At 39.4% G+C, this 14,950-nt stretch overlaps 1 pseudogene; it reads right to left on the bottom strand.

Annotated features, from left to right (window-relative positions):
- Nucleotides 1–4,916: 4,916 nt before the first annotated feature.
- LOC112077128 (inorganic pyrophosphatase-like) lies at nucleotides 4,917–12,694 on the bottom strand (annotated as a pseudogene).
- Between the last annotated feature and the right edge of the window lie 2,256 nt (nucleotides 12,695–14,950).

Here is a 14,950-nt window from a genome sequence, read left to right as displayed (position 1 = left end):
TCATCTAGACAAGAGATGTTCATACTGTTCTGTAGGGTTCACTCACGAGGAATAACACTGAGAATTAAAACTCACGGTGCTATACTGACGGTGCTATCTTAAAACCTCAAGCTGAAGCACCACTAGCCTCAAAACACAGAGCGTCCTCTCTCTCCTGACGGTAAGCAACCGTGTCAGAAGAACACACAGCGTAGTTGGAAAAGGACCTTGATCAATTGGAAGTCGTACCACGTTATGGAGTACATCAGGTTTGTCACCTCTTGAAAGTTCGGACCTTACCGATTGGTTGGTTGACCCTCCTCTACTAAGGAAGTATTTATTATCTGGTTACTTTTACAAGATACACACTGTTAACGTTTCTCGGGTGCTTTGCAGGTCCAATACATCAGGACTTCTATATTTACTGGAAACATTGTTTCTTTTTGGTGGCTTTAATTTTCTAATTAAGCGTTTAAACATTATTTTTTATATATATAATCTTGACATACTGTAAAAAACACTGAACTTTGTGGACACACCACAATAACGGTGCTAAAAGTGGAGCGTTTGTTTATTATACAGTTTTGTTCAAAAGTCTTCATGTTTGAACCAAATCAGTTTGCATAGATAAACGCGTTTCTCCAGATGATTTGTGTGAAAATGGATGAAACTGAAAATACTGTACAAAATATCATCAGCAAAAAAAAAGCACTTTTGATATTGAAGGTGAAATATTTTGATAATACCTTCAGATCAGATGATTGGTGCAAAAATGTCTACAGTTACAACAAAGGAATTATTTTCTAGACATGAAATTGATAGATTTATCACAAAAAACTTGATTTAAATTACTGTAGCCTACCTGTAAAACAGTATGAATATCATGCCAATCGAATTTTTACATTTTACTTTCTGGTGCTTTCAGTTTCACAATTGTTATCATGTCCGTTACATTGTAAATCGAGCCATTCTAAAAAGGTGCATTTTTAGACGGTAATGTTTCAACAACAAAAAATGTGATTCTCGCATATTCTCTCAAGGTTTATTTACTTTGTCAGCAACTGTTTCAGAGTTCTTGACCACAGGTTCACAGAAAAAACCTGAATTGTGGATATATTACGTGTTGTCATGCGACTGTTGTGTTTTGTGAACATGTTCCTTACCTTCCTTTGGTGTAGGACATGAAACAGGGTTAGCTCAAATGTCAGTATCACGGTTTCAAAGGCAGCTGGCTTGCTGTGGTTGATCTTTAAATAATTGTAATCTAGTTGTATGATAAAAGATTAGATTTGTACAGTAAATTAATTACTCTTTTTTTAACGCTTAAGGATTTTAGTGTTGTAAAGAAAAGTTATATTTCTTTGGGTTTGAACTGATTTTAAATACATATGGTGCTACTCAACCTGCTATGGGAACATATAATGTGAGACCCTAGGGGCGTTGAGAAGGCTAATGAATGATGTACAGTTAAAGTACCTACTTGCCATATACCTCAGAACTAGTTTGGCAATATTACAGGAGCATGATACAAAGGCATTTCTTTCTCCTTCCTTTGTTGTCACTTTCAAAAAAAGTTAACTACAATAACAGACTTCAGGCCACCACCAAGGCTGAGTTCATTGCTTACTGCTTTCTTCATGCTCGATCTACTAGGAAGAATTACTTGAACTTTAAGCTTTGATATAATAGCAAAATCAGGGATATTTCAACTCATTTCTGTACATTCATCTAGTTTTCCTCTCATTCCAGCTATTTGCCTCCACCTTAATCCCAATGAATTACTTACACTACAGTCAAAAGTTTGGACACACCTACTCATTCAAGGGTTTTTCTTTATTTTTACTATTTCTACATTGTAGAATAATAGTAAAGACACCAAAACTATTAAATAATACATATGGAATCATGTAACAACCAAAAACAGTGGTGAAAAAATCTAAATATATTTATATTAGCCACCCTTGCCTTGATGACAGCTTTGCACACTCTTGACTCTCTCAACCAGCTTCATGAGGTATCACCTGGAATGCACTTCAATTAACAGTGGTTGCCTTGTTAAAAATTAATTTGTGGAATTTCCATATTATGACAAGAACAGCTCAAATTAGCAAAGGAAAATGACAGTCCATCATGACTTTAAACATGAAGGTCAGTCAATCCGGAAAGTTTCTTCAAGTGCAGTGCAAAAAAAAAACATCAAGTGCTATGATGAAACTGGCTCTCATGAGGACCGCCACAGGAAAGGAAGACCCAGAGTTACCTCTGCTGCAGAGGATAAGTTCATTAAGAGTTACCGGCCTCAGAAATTGCAGCCCAAATAAATGCTTCACAGAGTTCAGGTAACAGACATCTCAACATCAACCGTTCAGAGGAGACTGCGTGAATCAGGCCTTCATGGTCAAATTGCTGCAAAGAAACCACTACTAATGGACACTAATAATAATAATAATTAGAGACTTGCTTGGGCCAAGAAACATGAGCAATGGACATTAGACCAGTGGAAATTTGTCCTTTGGTCTGATGAGTCCAAAATTGAGAGTTTGGGTTCCAACCGCCGTGTCTTTGTGAGACGAAGAGTAGGTGAATGGATGATCTCTGCATGTGTGGTTCCCACCATGAAGCATGGAGGAGGATGTGTGATGATGTGGGGGTGCTTTGCTGGTGACACTGTCTGTGATTTTCTTAGAATTCAAGGCACACTTAACCAGCATGGTTACCACAGCATTCTGCAGGGATACACCATCCCATCTGGTTTGCGCTTAGTGGGACTATCATAGTTTTTTCAACAGGAAAATGACCCAACACACCTCCAGGCTGTGTAAGGGCTATTTACCAAGAAGGAGAGTGATGGAGTGCTGCATCAGATGACCTGGCTTCCACAATCACCGACCTCAACCCGATTGAGATGGTTTGGGATGAGTTGGACCACAGAGTGAAGGAAAAGCAGCCAACAATGGCTCAGCATATGTGGGAACTCCTTCAAGACTGTTGGAAAAGCATTCCAGGTGAAGCTGGTTGAGGAATGCCAAGCGTGTGCAAAGCTGTCATCAAGGCAAAGGGTGGCTACTTTGAAGAATCTAAAATATATTTTGATTTGTTTTACACTTTTTGGTTACTACATGATTCCATGTGTTATTTCATAGTTTTGATATCTTCACTATTATTTACGATGTAGAAAATAGTCAAAAATAAAGAAAAACCCTTGAATGAGTATGTGTGTCCAAACTTTTGACTGGTACTGTATACACACACCCTTAAAAAAGGCACTCGCACATCTGAGCTATCTTTGTTGCAAGTGCACGGTAACAGTTGAGAGGAGAAAAAAGAAGAAACCCGCACACTGCTCTTGCTAGTATCACCGCTCTTTATTAAGCTTACGTATCGGCCTCAAGGCTTGTCAGAGCTTTCGTCAGAGCCATCTGATGAAGGCCTTGAGGCTGAACGTAACGCTTAGTAAAGAGCGGTGACACTAGCAAGAGCAGTGTGTGGGTTTCTTCCCCCCCCCCTCAAATACACACACTTAAAAACAAAAAACTAAACTATCAGCAAAATATGAAATTGACGACCTGCGTTTTTTTGGTGTACTTATGCTTTAGCTAGTAGATTGGTGGTATACTTTTGAAGTAAATTTGAACATATAATATGCACTGATTGACTAAAGGGAAAGTATGGCATTGACAAGGTAAAGAGCGATGGTTCGCTTTTACTGTGAGCAAGACCAGGGCAGTTATGATGCAGATGACGCACATTGTGTGCCTGTGTATAGTTTAATAGTGAAATGTATTTATTACACTAAACAATTATATTACGATTATCTTTCTCTCCATTTGATTTTAATGATATATGATGAGTCAACGGTTATTTCTGAGTGACACCCCCCACGCTAACATTTATACTATCGTTTCCCAAAGCACTTCCTTCTTTTTTCAGAAAAAAAAACAATGTAATAAAATATTACAAAACACTTTATTTAAGAAAATCAGTAGATTATTGTAAATGTGTTTAAAATAAATTATGCCACATTGTACATACCATGTGTTTGTATTACGGAAATACAATTGTTGATTTTTAATAACAACCTACTATTGTAATATGTTAAAAGGTGTATGTTTCCTTGTAATTTTGTCAAATGTACCCACGGCCCATGTTTCTATCAGCAATCTTCTTTCAAATCTATCTTTTAGTCTTTTCCAGGTTCACAGGACGCTCAGTTAGATAATGTTCCTGGGTTTTGTAGATTGCCGCACTCACTGTCAAAAAACAGCAATGTTTACAGCTCTAAGGTTCCTGTTAGCTAAAGTCACTTAATAGTTTTTGTAAAGGATTGCAGTTTMTGTGAAAAAAAARAATAGAACATTCTAATGTTGAATTTCAGTGTACAGGACCCAGCGACAGTAGCAGGTTGTGGTGGTGAAAAGGAGTGTCTGAGACATAGCGGGTGACGAGCATAGCCATACTTGAAAAGCTTCAGAGTGTTGGAGTGTGTTTCAACATTACTTGAATGACTTTGAGCTTGACTAACGCAGGAGAGTGCACAGCTCTTATGTTAAGCTAGCAGTTTAATGTACACGTGTTGGTATTTTGCAGTTCGAGACACTAAAGTTTTTAAAACATTTTGTTATTTTCTGCCTCCGTCTTTTTTTGTTACTGCTTCCCTTGTTCCCCTTTAAGGTTGGTATGCTAAAAATGGAATTAAGAATGTTATAATGCTGTAAGTATTGTAATGTACTGAATGCAGTTTATTTGAAAGCTGTTTATGATATCATTCCTGATATTGCTGAGATGTGGGTGTTTTTAATAAAATTTATATTTATTTAAAGCACGTTTTAAGTTTCACATCTAGTTGTCATTTGAATTTGAGTGTTTAAAAKATTTATTTTGGTCTGCATGTTTGTGAGTGGAAATGTTGTTGGTGTCAATCGAAGGCACAGCGTCTCACACCTGGATGCTTTTATTTATCAAAAGAAGGTGGATCCAACCATTGGATACCTTACAAAGAAAACTGTCCAAATGTAGTTTTCGAATTGAGAAATTATGAATAACAAATATCAAAGAATGCGTTCTTATTTCAATAGCATACAACCCATTACTGAAATGCACTTTGGCACTTTTAAATAAAATACAATAGGCCTGGTCTGTACAAGAACAGTCAGTCTCAAACATAATGCAATAAAACATGATATAATCATTTACAAATTTAGATGGGAATAACCAAATCAGCTGAATACTAAAACATTTGCAGTAACAATAGAAAAAATACAGTACTTGAAGTGCTTCATTTGAATATAGGACAAAAGTTCTCAGCTTTTTGCRTCGCAGGACTTCAGTCCAGAATCACTTGGAAAGGAAATGCCACTTGTYCACTGTAACAGACAATAGTGGATATCAATGTGACAATAAATAAGGGAATGTAAAATATACATAGTTATAATATGAATATATGCATTTCTTATTTCTTGTCAATTCAATCATGTGGCTAAAATGGGTCTCAWKGTCAAGCAAGTCAGTCACTTGATACATACCTTCTGGAGATACAGGAAGTGCCTCGCCACCAGCAGGAGCCTAAGGAGGAAGCACAGGATATGATGTCACAAGACTATCAGATCCAAACGCGATACTAAGAATGTTCCTGACAACATTGCTTGAAAACACAAAGCTTAGTTATAGTTACAACACACACAGAGCTGAATTGATATTCTCACCGATTTGACCACATTGCAGGCGTCCTCCCCAGTGAATTTGAAAGGGCTCTCGCAGACAGAGACGTTTTTACTGTTGTTAAAAAGAAGAAACTAGGTCATTATCTAGCAACACAGAAAAATCAACAACATATAATGCAGGCTTATTGTAATTTCATAATGGGTGCTGGAGGGCTGTTAGCTGACCAACCACATGAGCAGTGTATTATGTGTAACGTAGGATGAAACTGACACACACACACACACATACAGAATTGTGGGCTAACACACCCTGCTGGGATAACACACACACGCTCCTCACCAATCTATCTCGCCACCATTAGTCTGCTTCTGCACCAGTGCCCTCCAGTGCTTGTGAGTGGACTTAATGACCTCCACAGCAAAGTCCTAAAGAGGAGAAGGAATGGAGGGAGACAAAGGACAATAGAAAGAAACTAATCATTTGCTATCCCTGGGGAAGGGAATGCACCATCAGAGTCTCTCCTATTAAAGTAACTACCATGGCACTGGACTGGAACACTTTCAGGAAAATAGTACRATATATACCAGCTATTRTGCTTTAATATATAGTATGTGGCCCTAATGGAGAAACTATATGTACCTTGTCTTTGAACTGTCCATTGAACGCAAACTGGTTTTCGGGCTTGCCGTCTGGCACCTTGTATTTTTTAAACCAGTCGACCGTGGCCTCCAAATGACCTGATCTGCTCTTGCGGACATCCTCGATACCTGAGGAGAATACAAGAGAGCACACTGTGATTCTAAACATATGCTGGTCCTGTGTGGCTCAGTCGGTAGAGCATGGTGCTTGCAACACCAGGGTTGTGGGTTCGATTCCCAAGGGGGACCAGTATATGACAATTGTGTGCAMTCACTACCCCGTAAGTCACTCCGGATAACAGTRTCTGCTAAATTACAAAAATGTAAAATACTGAGATCAAACACACTAGGTTACTGTTCCCTACGGATATGTGTTTAAGGCTGGGTTTACACAGGCAGGCCAATTCTGATCATTTTTCCACTAATTGGTATTTTTGACAGTCAGATCCAATCTTTACACATCAATCGTTTTCAAAACTGATAGTCAAAAGACCAGATCTTTTTATCACTATTTGATTGAATTGGGCTGCTGTGTAAAGGGAGCCTAATATGTGTACGATGTGTTGGAAATGTCTACTACAACAGTGACAAGTTCCTAAGACTGACTGTTAAGGCTGGGGGGCCTCTGGGTCGTCAACGTTGATGGCTATCAGCTTCCCAGTCTGTCTCTCCCTCGTCAATCATGGCCAGGACCCCCAGCACTTTCACCTGGATCACCTGACCTGGGGAACACACCTGCAGGACACAGGTAAGCAGACAGACAACTCCTCAGATAAAAGTACAATATACATGACATGCTATACATTTAACATGTATTACATTATACAGTTACTTTATATACATATTATAATCATATTATAAACTGGGGTGGTTTAAGCTCTGAATACTGATTGGCTGACAGCCGTGGTATCTCAGACTGTATACCATGGGTATGACAAAACATTTTATTTTTACTGCTCTTATTATGTTGGTAACCAGTTTATAATAGCAATAAGGCACCTCGAGGTTTGTTGTATATGGCCAATATATCACGGCTAAGGGATGTATACAGGCACTCCTGCGTTGCGTCGTGCATAAGGACCACCCTTAGCCGTGGTATATTGGCCATATACCACACCTCCTTAGGCTTATTGCTTAATTATAATATGTCTAGACAAATATGTTTGTTAATGAACTATTAACTGACTAAATTAACTTTCATACATGAAGTAATGTTATTATTCTTGGATATAATTTAGCAAAGTCTAGACACTCTTTACCAGCGTGCCAATTTCGCAGACGTCTATGGGTCGTTGTCACCGCAGCACTTGGTGTCCTTGTCCGTGTGGTTCGGGTCTTCCATGTCTGTTTCAACACAAGAAGAGACAGCTCTAACAACATTAGCCATGTAACACTTTGTTTGTATACCGTCATTTCGAACATCGTGAGATGAACTGTCAAATTTGTCGAGCCGACCACAGTGCATCTTTCTCAGCCATGGGGAGGGCAGCAGACAATAATAATAAAGTAATGGGCAAATCAATGATGTCCGCGGGGCAGCTTGCTTAATGCGACTCGTATTTGAAAACGCTCAGGGCCACACGCTGTGGATTTCACCCAACAAGACCCATTTTATGAATCGTTGAACGTGTTTTCCATGTATCCGCCTGTATTAGCCATTTCACTTTGGCCAAATCAATACTGCCAGAGGATGAAAAAGAAATGCATTACTGGCAGTCGAGTTTCCACTGAGACGTTCTAGTGTTTTCCGCTGAAGGACCAGCGAATAGGGTTAACAATGGGATAGATGTCCATTTAGAATCTCTCCAGAAGAAAACAGAGGGATGGATAAATACGTAACACGACAGAAGGATGATCAACTCCGTAACAAGAGAACACCGTAACGCAACAGCGGGATGATCAACTCAGAGGTGACAGAGCTCACCTGTGGGAGCGCCCCGTAGTTCCAGATGTAACCTTTAGAGGAAACACGTTGGCCACGCTACGGAGTTTGCTTCTTCATATCCTGCTTGATCGGGTTCAGTGGTTCCTTGGTTGCAATCTAAAAGAAAGATGCATAATTAACACACGATGACAGTCTAAACTTGGGTCAGCAGTTACCATCTTAAGAGAGACAGTGACATCAGAAGGGCGTCCATTTTAAAATCCTCATAAAAAATAGTACCCACAAACCAGTTTGCACTTTCATTCTCCTCTACTATTCATCAGCTGCCACTGCTGGAGACAGTGAAATGACCTTTTCCATCAACTTTCAAAGTTCACACAGCTCCAGCTCGCTCTCCTCAAGTGCTTAATATCATTAACCAATTGCTGGTGCAAGGACATCATTATAAATTAAGGGAAGATGATATTTATAGGACCTTTCTTTTTAAGACAGATGCATTATTAATCTATTGTCTGGCTGTTTCTAGTCAAGACCAGGTGCTAGCACGTCAGAAAGCTCTCAACGGTGGTTTGGATCAGTCAAAATAGAGCTCGGACAACAAACCTCGTCGGACAAAAGTCCACCTCCTTTATGTCGGTGGTTGTCTCAAATTCTCTTGTATATGGACACACCATAGTATTAGATTAATACTTAAAGTAACCTTGACAGGCTCCCAAAACAATACTTGCCTCCATTTTGGCATTGGACCATCGAGGTACCTCCACAACCATGTTATACAGAACTGTAAAACAAAAAATGAACTATAACAAAGATAATATAATCAAGGCGTTCAGCATTCATATAAGAGATTCATTTTCTTTGTTTGTAGAGAAGTCAGCATGAGCAATACCTTCATTTCATTCTCTTCAGCTTTTAGATGGCACGATCATTTTCCTTTCAGTAAGACACAATTACATTAATAATAAAGACATATTTTGGGTACTAGCCACACAATTATCTGACATCGGTCACGTGAGGTGCTAACAAAATGGCTAGACATTTGCAGGTCACCTTACTATTGACAAACCCGCTGAGAAGTATGCGTAACCTTTATATATTCAATAAACATAATTCTTGTCAGATAAAATCATGCTTTTTCAGAGATTTCTGTCCAGGGGTGTCAAATCATCCAAGGAGGGCCGAGTGTCTGCGTTTTTGTTTTTTTCCTTTCAGTTAAGACCTAGACAAGCAGATGAGGGGAGTTCCTACTAATCAATGACCTTAATTCATCAATCAAGTACAAGGGTGAAAAAACCGCTGACACTCAGCCTCCGTGGAATGATTTTGACACGTGGTCTTAGCACTTGAACGCACAAAGATCAATGACAATGTATGTGGCTTCTGTTTGAAAATGCCTGCCTAAAAGGTTCCATACTCACACCCATTATAATTCCACATGCAAAAGGAAATATGGAAACATTGACTCGTTCCTTGCATCCAGACCGGTTTCATAAAAGCTACAACAACCAAGTAAGAATAGAGCCAGATTGAACAAAATGTGTAGCACCATCGAGAGCATACTGATCTCCATCGGCGATAAGTGGAATATCATAAAGGGAAGATGTATTTCCCGTCAGAGGTTTCTAGAAGAAAACAGAACGCATGCAAAGTAAAATTGACTGACGTACTGTATCATTCTCAACCTTTCTGGAACTGTTGGTTCCGCAAGTGCTTGATGCAACATTCATAGTGTTACTAGTGCCAGTGGCGGTCGGTGCCGTTTAAGATGTGGGAGGATTTGTATTTATCTAGGCAAGTCAGTTAATAACAAATTCATATTTACAATAATGGCCCCAAACCCTAACAACGCTGGGCCAATTGTGCAAGGCCCTATGGGACAACTAATCACAGCCGGATGTGAGGTGGCAGCTGGAATCAAACCAGGGTCTGTAGTGATGCTCTAGCACTGAATGCAGTACCTTAGACCGCTGCGCCACTTGGGAGCCTGACATTTTTGGAGGATGATTTTATTTTATGAACATGGCCTTTTCTATTACAGCACTATTGGATGACTCATTCATATTCCATTCACCCAGCTCAAGTGTAACATTCGATAAGTTTAGGCTATACATGACTCCAAACTTTCCCTGTGACCACAACCTAGCCAATGAATAAAAAGTTTACAACGTAGATCATTTTGAGTAATCAAGATACTCTTGCCTGCATCTAGCTGATCTAGGGAGTAATCATTAGTCCAACAGTCACAAATGTGAATTCTATTGGACAAATTCAGTTATTTTTATCCCTTTTTCGTTTGCTTCCGTTTAAGAAATGTTTTTCAACAGAATCGGCGTAATGAAACACCCGATCACAGAGAAACAGTTCACTTTCATAGCGCCCACAGAAAAACAGCATGATCCCATTCTGTTATATATATATATATATTATATAATTCCTTCTCGCAACTATCTCCTCCTCTCATCTTTTCCCCTTAGCTTATGGACTCAGTGCACAACACATCAGCTGTCTGTGACCAGGTGAAAACACGCCTACATCCTTGTCATGTCACAGTCAACATAGCGACTAGAACTAACGAGTTAGTAACCTGCTAGCTACAATCATGGCGTACAGTATACATCAGAGAGCAGTTTAGCAGTTACACTGGAGGATGTACCCAGAGGGATGTGAACTAGCTGTCCTCTGGCTACACCATGGCGCTACCCTACAGAGTGCTGCTGAGGCTACTGTAGACCTTTATTGCAGAACTGTGTTTAAAAGTCAATTATTTGTGACATGTGAAATATTTAGTATAGTTTAATCTAAAAATGGATAACTTTAATGTTTCACTATTTTTATATGAAATTCACTGAGGGCGGTCCTCCCCTGAGGAGCTTCCACTGGTAGGTACAAAAAATGTAAGGCCCCTACACAGAAAAATGTCAGCAATGCAATAGTGTTCCACTTTAACGCTTCAAAAGGTGAACTCCACCCCTTTTCAACCACATTTTCATTTATCTCTGGCACGAATACCAGTTCAACGTGTGAAAACTGAGCATTTTACATTTTGTAGAAGAAAAACTATTAAAGTTAGTTCTCGCCGATGACATGATCAAAAAGTTAATATTTGCGGTGATGTGAGGAGCAATAAAATATCCTCTATTGGAAAATCGCTTTTTTACTTTTAATCCTACCCTGTGATGTCACAGAGAAGCATTTGTTTAGGACCTTTCTCTTATCTTTAAGCACAGGTCATAGTAACACACTGTTTCACATGTAGAAAACTAGTTTGGTGATGGAGATGTTGAAAATGGCAGAATTGCCCTTTAACTAATCTGGCACCCACAAAACCCAGGTTAACCCCAACTCATTGACCTGGATTAGGGCAAGTTTTCTAACAAGCAAAATGCATTGGTTCCATTAAATCACACTCTATGGGTTAAATCCCACAGGCAAAGGGCATTGATCTGGGCATTTGCCTGACTTCACCCAATTTTCTACATCATCCAGATAACAATAATCTAAACATTTTAAACCAATAGGTGTGACCACTCGCTCCCTCTCTGTAAATGAGTGCATTTCTTATCTTCCCATAGTACATGGGTGAAGGAGTTCACACTAAAGACAACATGCCCAATGGTTTTAACTGTCAGACGGGTGACACTGACCTATATGGACCGAGTCCACAAAGCAAATTTAAAACGGAATACCCCATCAATGTCTTCTGCAATGAAAACATTCAATGGACCTGTCTTTAAACCGGCCATTTTAATGTCACACTGGAGCACAGTTAACAACCCATATATACCCATAAAAAGTAGTATTTCAAATTTGACTTAATTATATATCAGTCCTGTACTTGTAATGTGACAGCCTACCAGCCAGACCGTATAAAAGCGAAAACGGATTACTTTGTGGCGACTTGTAACAAGTCTCAATGACAGAACACGTGACAAAGGTTAAAGGGAACGGCAACATTGTAGCCACTCAAAATATGTCCTATCAAAATTCAAGAGCTCTGAAAATTGAAAGTGTTGCAACATAATATTTAAATGTAGCGTTTTAATCCAACAGCATGTTAGACCTAATATTATGATGTTTTTCAGTCAGAACACGGCTCCCACTTGAAATGTATCGAATGCAACCATGCCACGCGGACATAATGTAAGTTACCAAACCAGCTGTAGCTAATACCGTACCATTTACCCTAACTAACGGCCACGTTTTGGTCATCGGTGAAGGAATGAGCTACCGTGTCTTGCATGGCGGTAACGTTCGGCTAATAACTTACTAAAATATATCCTGTAGTCAGAGGAGTTCGGGCGTCCTCGCTCTTCGGTTTGATAATGCATCGTTTTTATCAGATATGAGGTAATTGCTTGTGTGACAAGCTRGCCTTTAAAGGCAGTATGCGAACCAAGAAATGCCGATGTGTACAATAACGAAGAGCGCAGAAGCAAACGCATTATAGTGGCTTCTTTTCATTTAGTTCCTGCTTCCCGTTGAGTATTTCCCCACGTCGATGCTGCGTTACTCCTGAATGTGTTCCTACCTTATCGTTTACCGCCCCCTATCTTCAGCCAAGGTCATTCCTCAAGGGAAGGAGAACATGGAAGACGCAGGAGACCTTTGCCAAAAGAAAATGGCTGACATCCATCAATGGGAGAATGTAGACTTGTCTTGTGTTACTGACTGTGTTGGTCGACGTGGCTCTGTCTGTTGATGTGTTGAATCACATGTTTGTTTGTAATAGTGAATACAGTGCAGCCAAGACAACCCCTGTTCAACATTACAGACATGGGCACTAATTGGGCCCAAATACTCAAGCAATCARTTTCTCATCCTCAAGTGATATGTGCAACTATTGACAAACAATTGATAATTGGTGGTATTACCTTATTTTTCTTTGATTACAAAGATCTCTTCTAAAAAAAAAATGGGACTATTTATGACACACTACATGACCTTGCGAGGTGCTGAACTCTGACCTTGGAGGGGCTTCTTGAGGTCGACGTCAGAGTAGATGGCGAGCTCACTAAGTTGTTCCTGTGTAGCATGAAAATGTTATGCAGGTTGGCCCTGTTCACCGCCATCTTGGAAAAGGTCACAGACTGATATTAATAAAAATATATGTGCTAGAAAAAAAATTCAAGTACAATAAAAAATACAATTACAGACATGGGGTCTTCATTACGCCGATTCTGTTGCAAAACATTWGTTTTTTCATAGTTAGGCTACTAATTACACATTATTAAGTGGGTGGTTCGAGCCCTGAATGCTGATTCGCTGAAAGCCACAATAGCAATAAGGCACCTCGGGGGTTTGTGCTATATGGCCAATATACCACGGCTAAGGGCTGTATCCAGGCCTAATCTGCCCACTAGTTTCTGAACCTCCTTCAAGCGACGGGGTCCTCCTTATGGCCACCATAGTAACGGCTTTGTAGCGCCCTAGCTTTTGTGTTTCTTATCTCTAGCACATCCTGAATGGTGTAATGGTTCTGGAAGCTAGTAATTAAGCTGGCGAAGCCACAGAMACCAAAGTCCTTATCTGCTGTTTTTGTGCCCAGCTAGCGTTCTTCGATAAACAAACACCCACACTAGCCATTTCAGCGTTTCTCCCTCCCCTCAGTCTTCTTTTATTGTCATATTGCCTCGCAGGTTGTCAAACAAAAGATGCACACATCAGTGCTATAAACACCAGCGGGTGGTAGACTAAGCTTGTCCTTGGTTTGAAATCTCAAAGTGTATCCATGTTCATAAATAGACTATTGATGTACACAACCACAATCACACACATACATACACAGATATGGATTTTTTTTTGCAGATTTTAAAGCTTATTCCCTGCTGTTCTACACATTTTGTCATGAGGTACAGAGAACATGTTGCAGTATTAAAGCAAATTGTCTTGCAATTCTATACATTTTGCAATGTCTAATGTGTATTCGTGATATTTCAGTGACTCAAACATTAAACAAAATCTTTGGGATAAAAAAACCTACGTAACTAAAAAATGTTAGCTGACATGGGCTAGTTGATCTGGGCATTTCTGACAAGTTAATATATCTCTCTAAGGTTTGCAATGACTGACATACTGTAACAAGAATATATTCTACTATTAACATTTCAAGAGTAAGTTGGAAGCCAGCCTGAGTTCCTAATTGTTTTTTTTGTTTTTTTAAGTCTTTATGCTCAAAGGGATATTCAATGTCTGCTTTTATTTTTTTACCCATCTACCAATAGGTGCCTTTCTCTGCAAGGAATTGGAAACCTCCTTGGTCTTTTTGGATGAATCTGTGTTTGAAATTCACTGCTCGACTGAGGGACCTTACAGATAATTGTACAGTGCCTTTGGAAAGTTTTCAACCCCTTGACTTTTTCCACATTTTGTTATTACAGCCTTATTCTAAAATATATTTTTTAAATCCTCAGCAATCTACACACAATACCCTATAGTGACAAAAGTGAAAACAGGTTTTTATAATTATAAAAAATAAACAGAAATACCTTATTTACGTAAGTATTCAGACCTTTGCTATGAGACTCGAAATTGAGCTCAGGTGCATCCTGTTCCCATTGATCCATCCTTTGAGATGTGTCAACAACTTGATTGGAGTCCACCTGTGATAAATTCAATTGATTGGAATGATTTGGAAAGGCAACACCTGTCTATATAAGGTTCCACAGTTGACGGTGCAATGTCAGAGCAAAACACCAAGCCATTGAAGTCAAAGGAATTGTCCCTGTAGAGCTCCGACACAGGATTGTGTCGAGGGTAAGGGTCTGGGGGAAGGGTACCAAAACATTTA

The sequence above is a fragment of the Salvelinus sp. IW2-2015 genome, unplaced genomic scaffold (genome assembly GCF_002910315.2).
Source record: "Salvelinus sp. IW2-2015 unplaced genomic scaffold, ASM291031v2 Un_scaffold4311, whole genome shotgun sequence".
NCBI lineage: Eukaryota > Metazoa > Chordata > Actinopteri > Salmoniformes > Salmonidae > Salvelinus > Salvelinus sp. IW2-2015.
The sequence above is the reverse complement of the archived record's forward strand: the minus strand, read 5'-3'. Positions and strand labels throughout refer to the sequence as shown.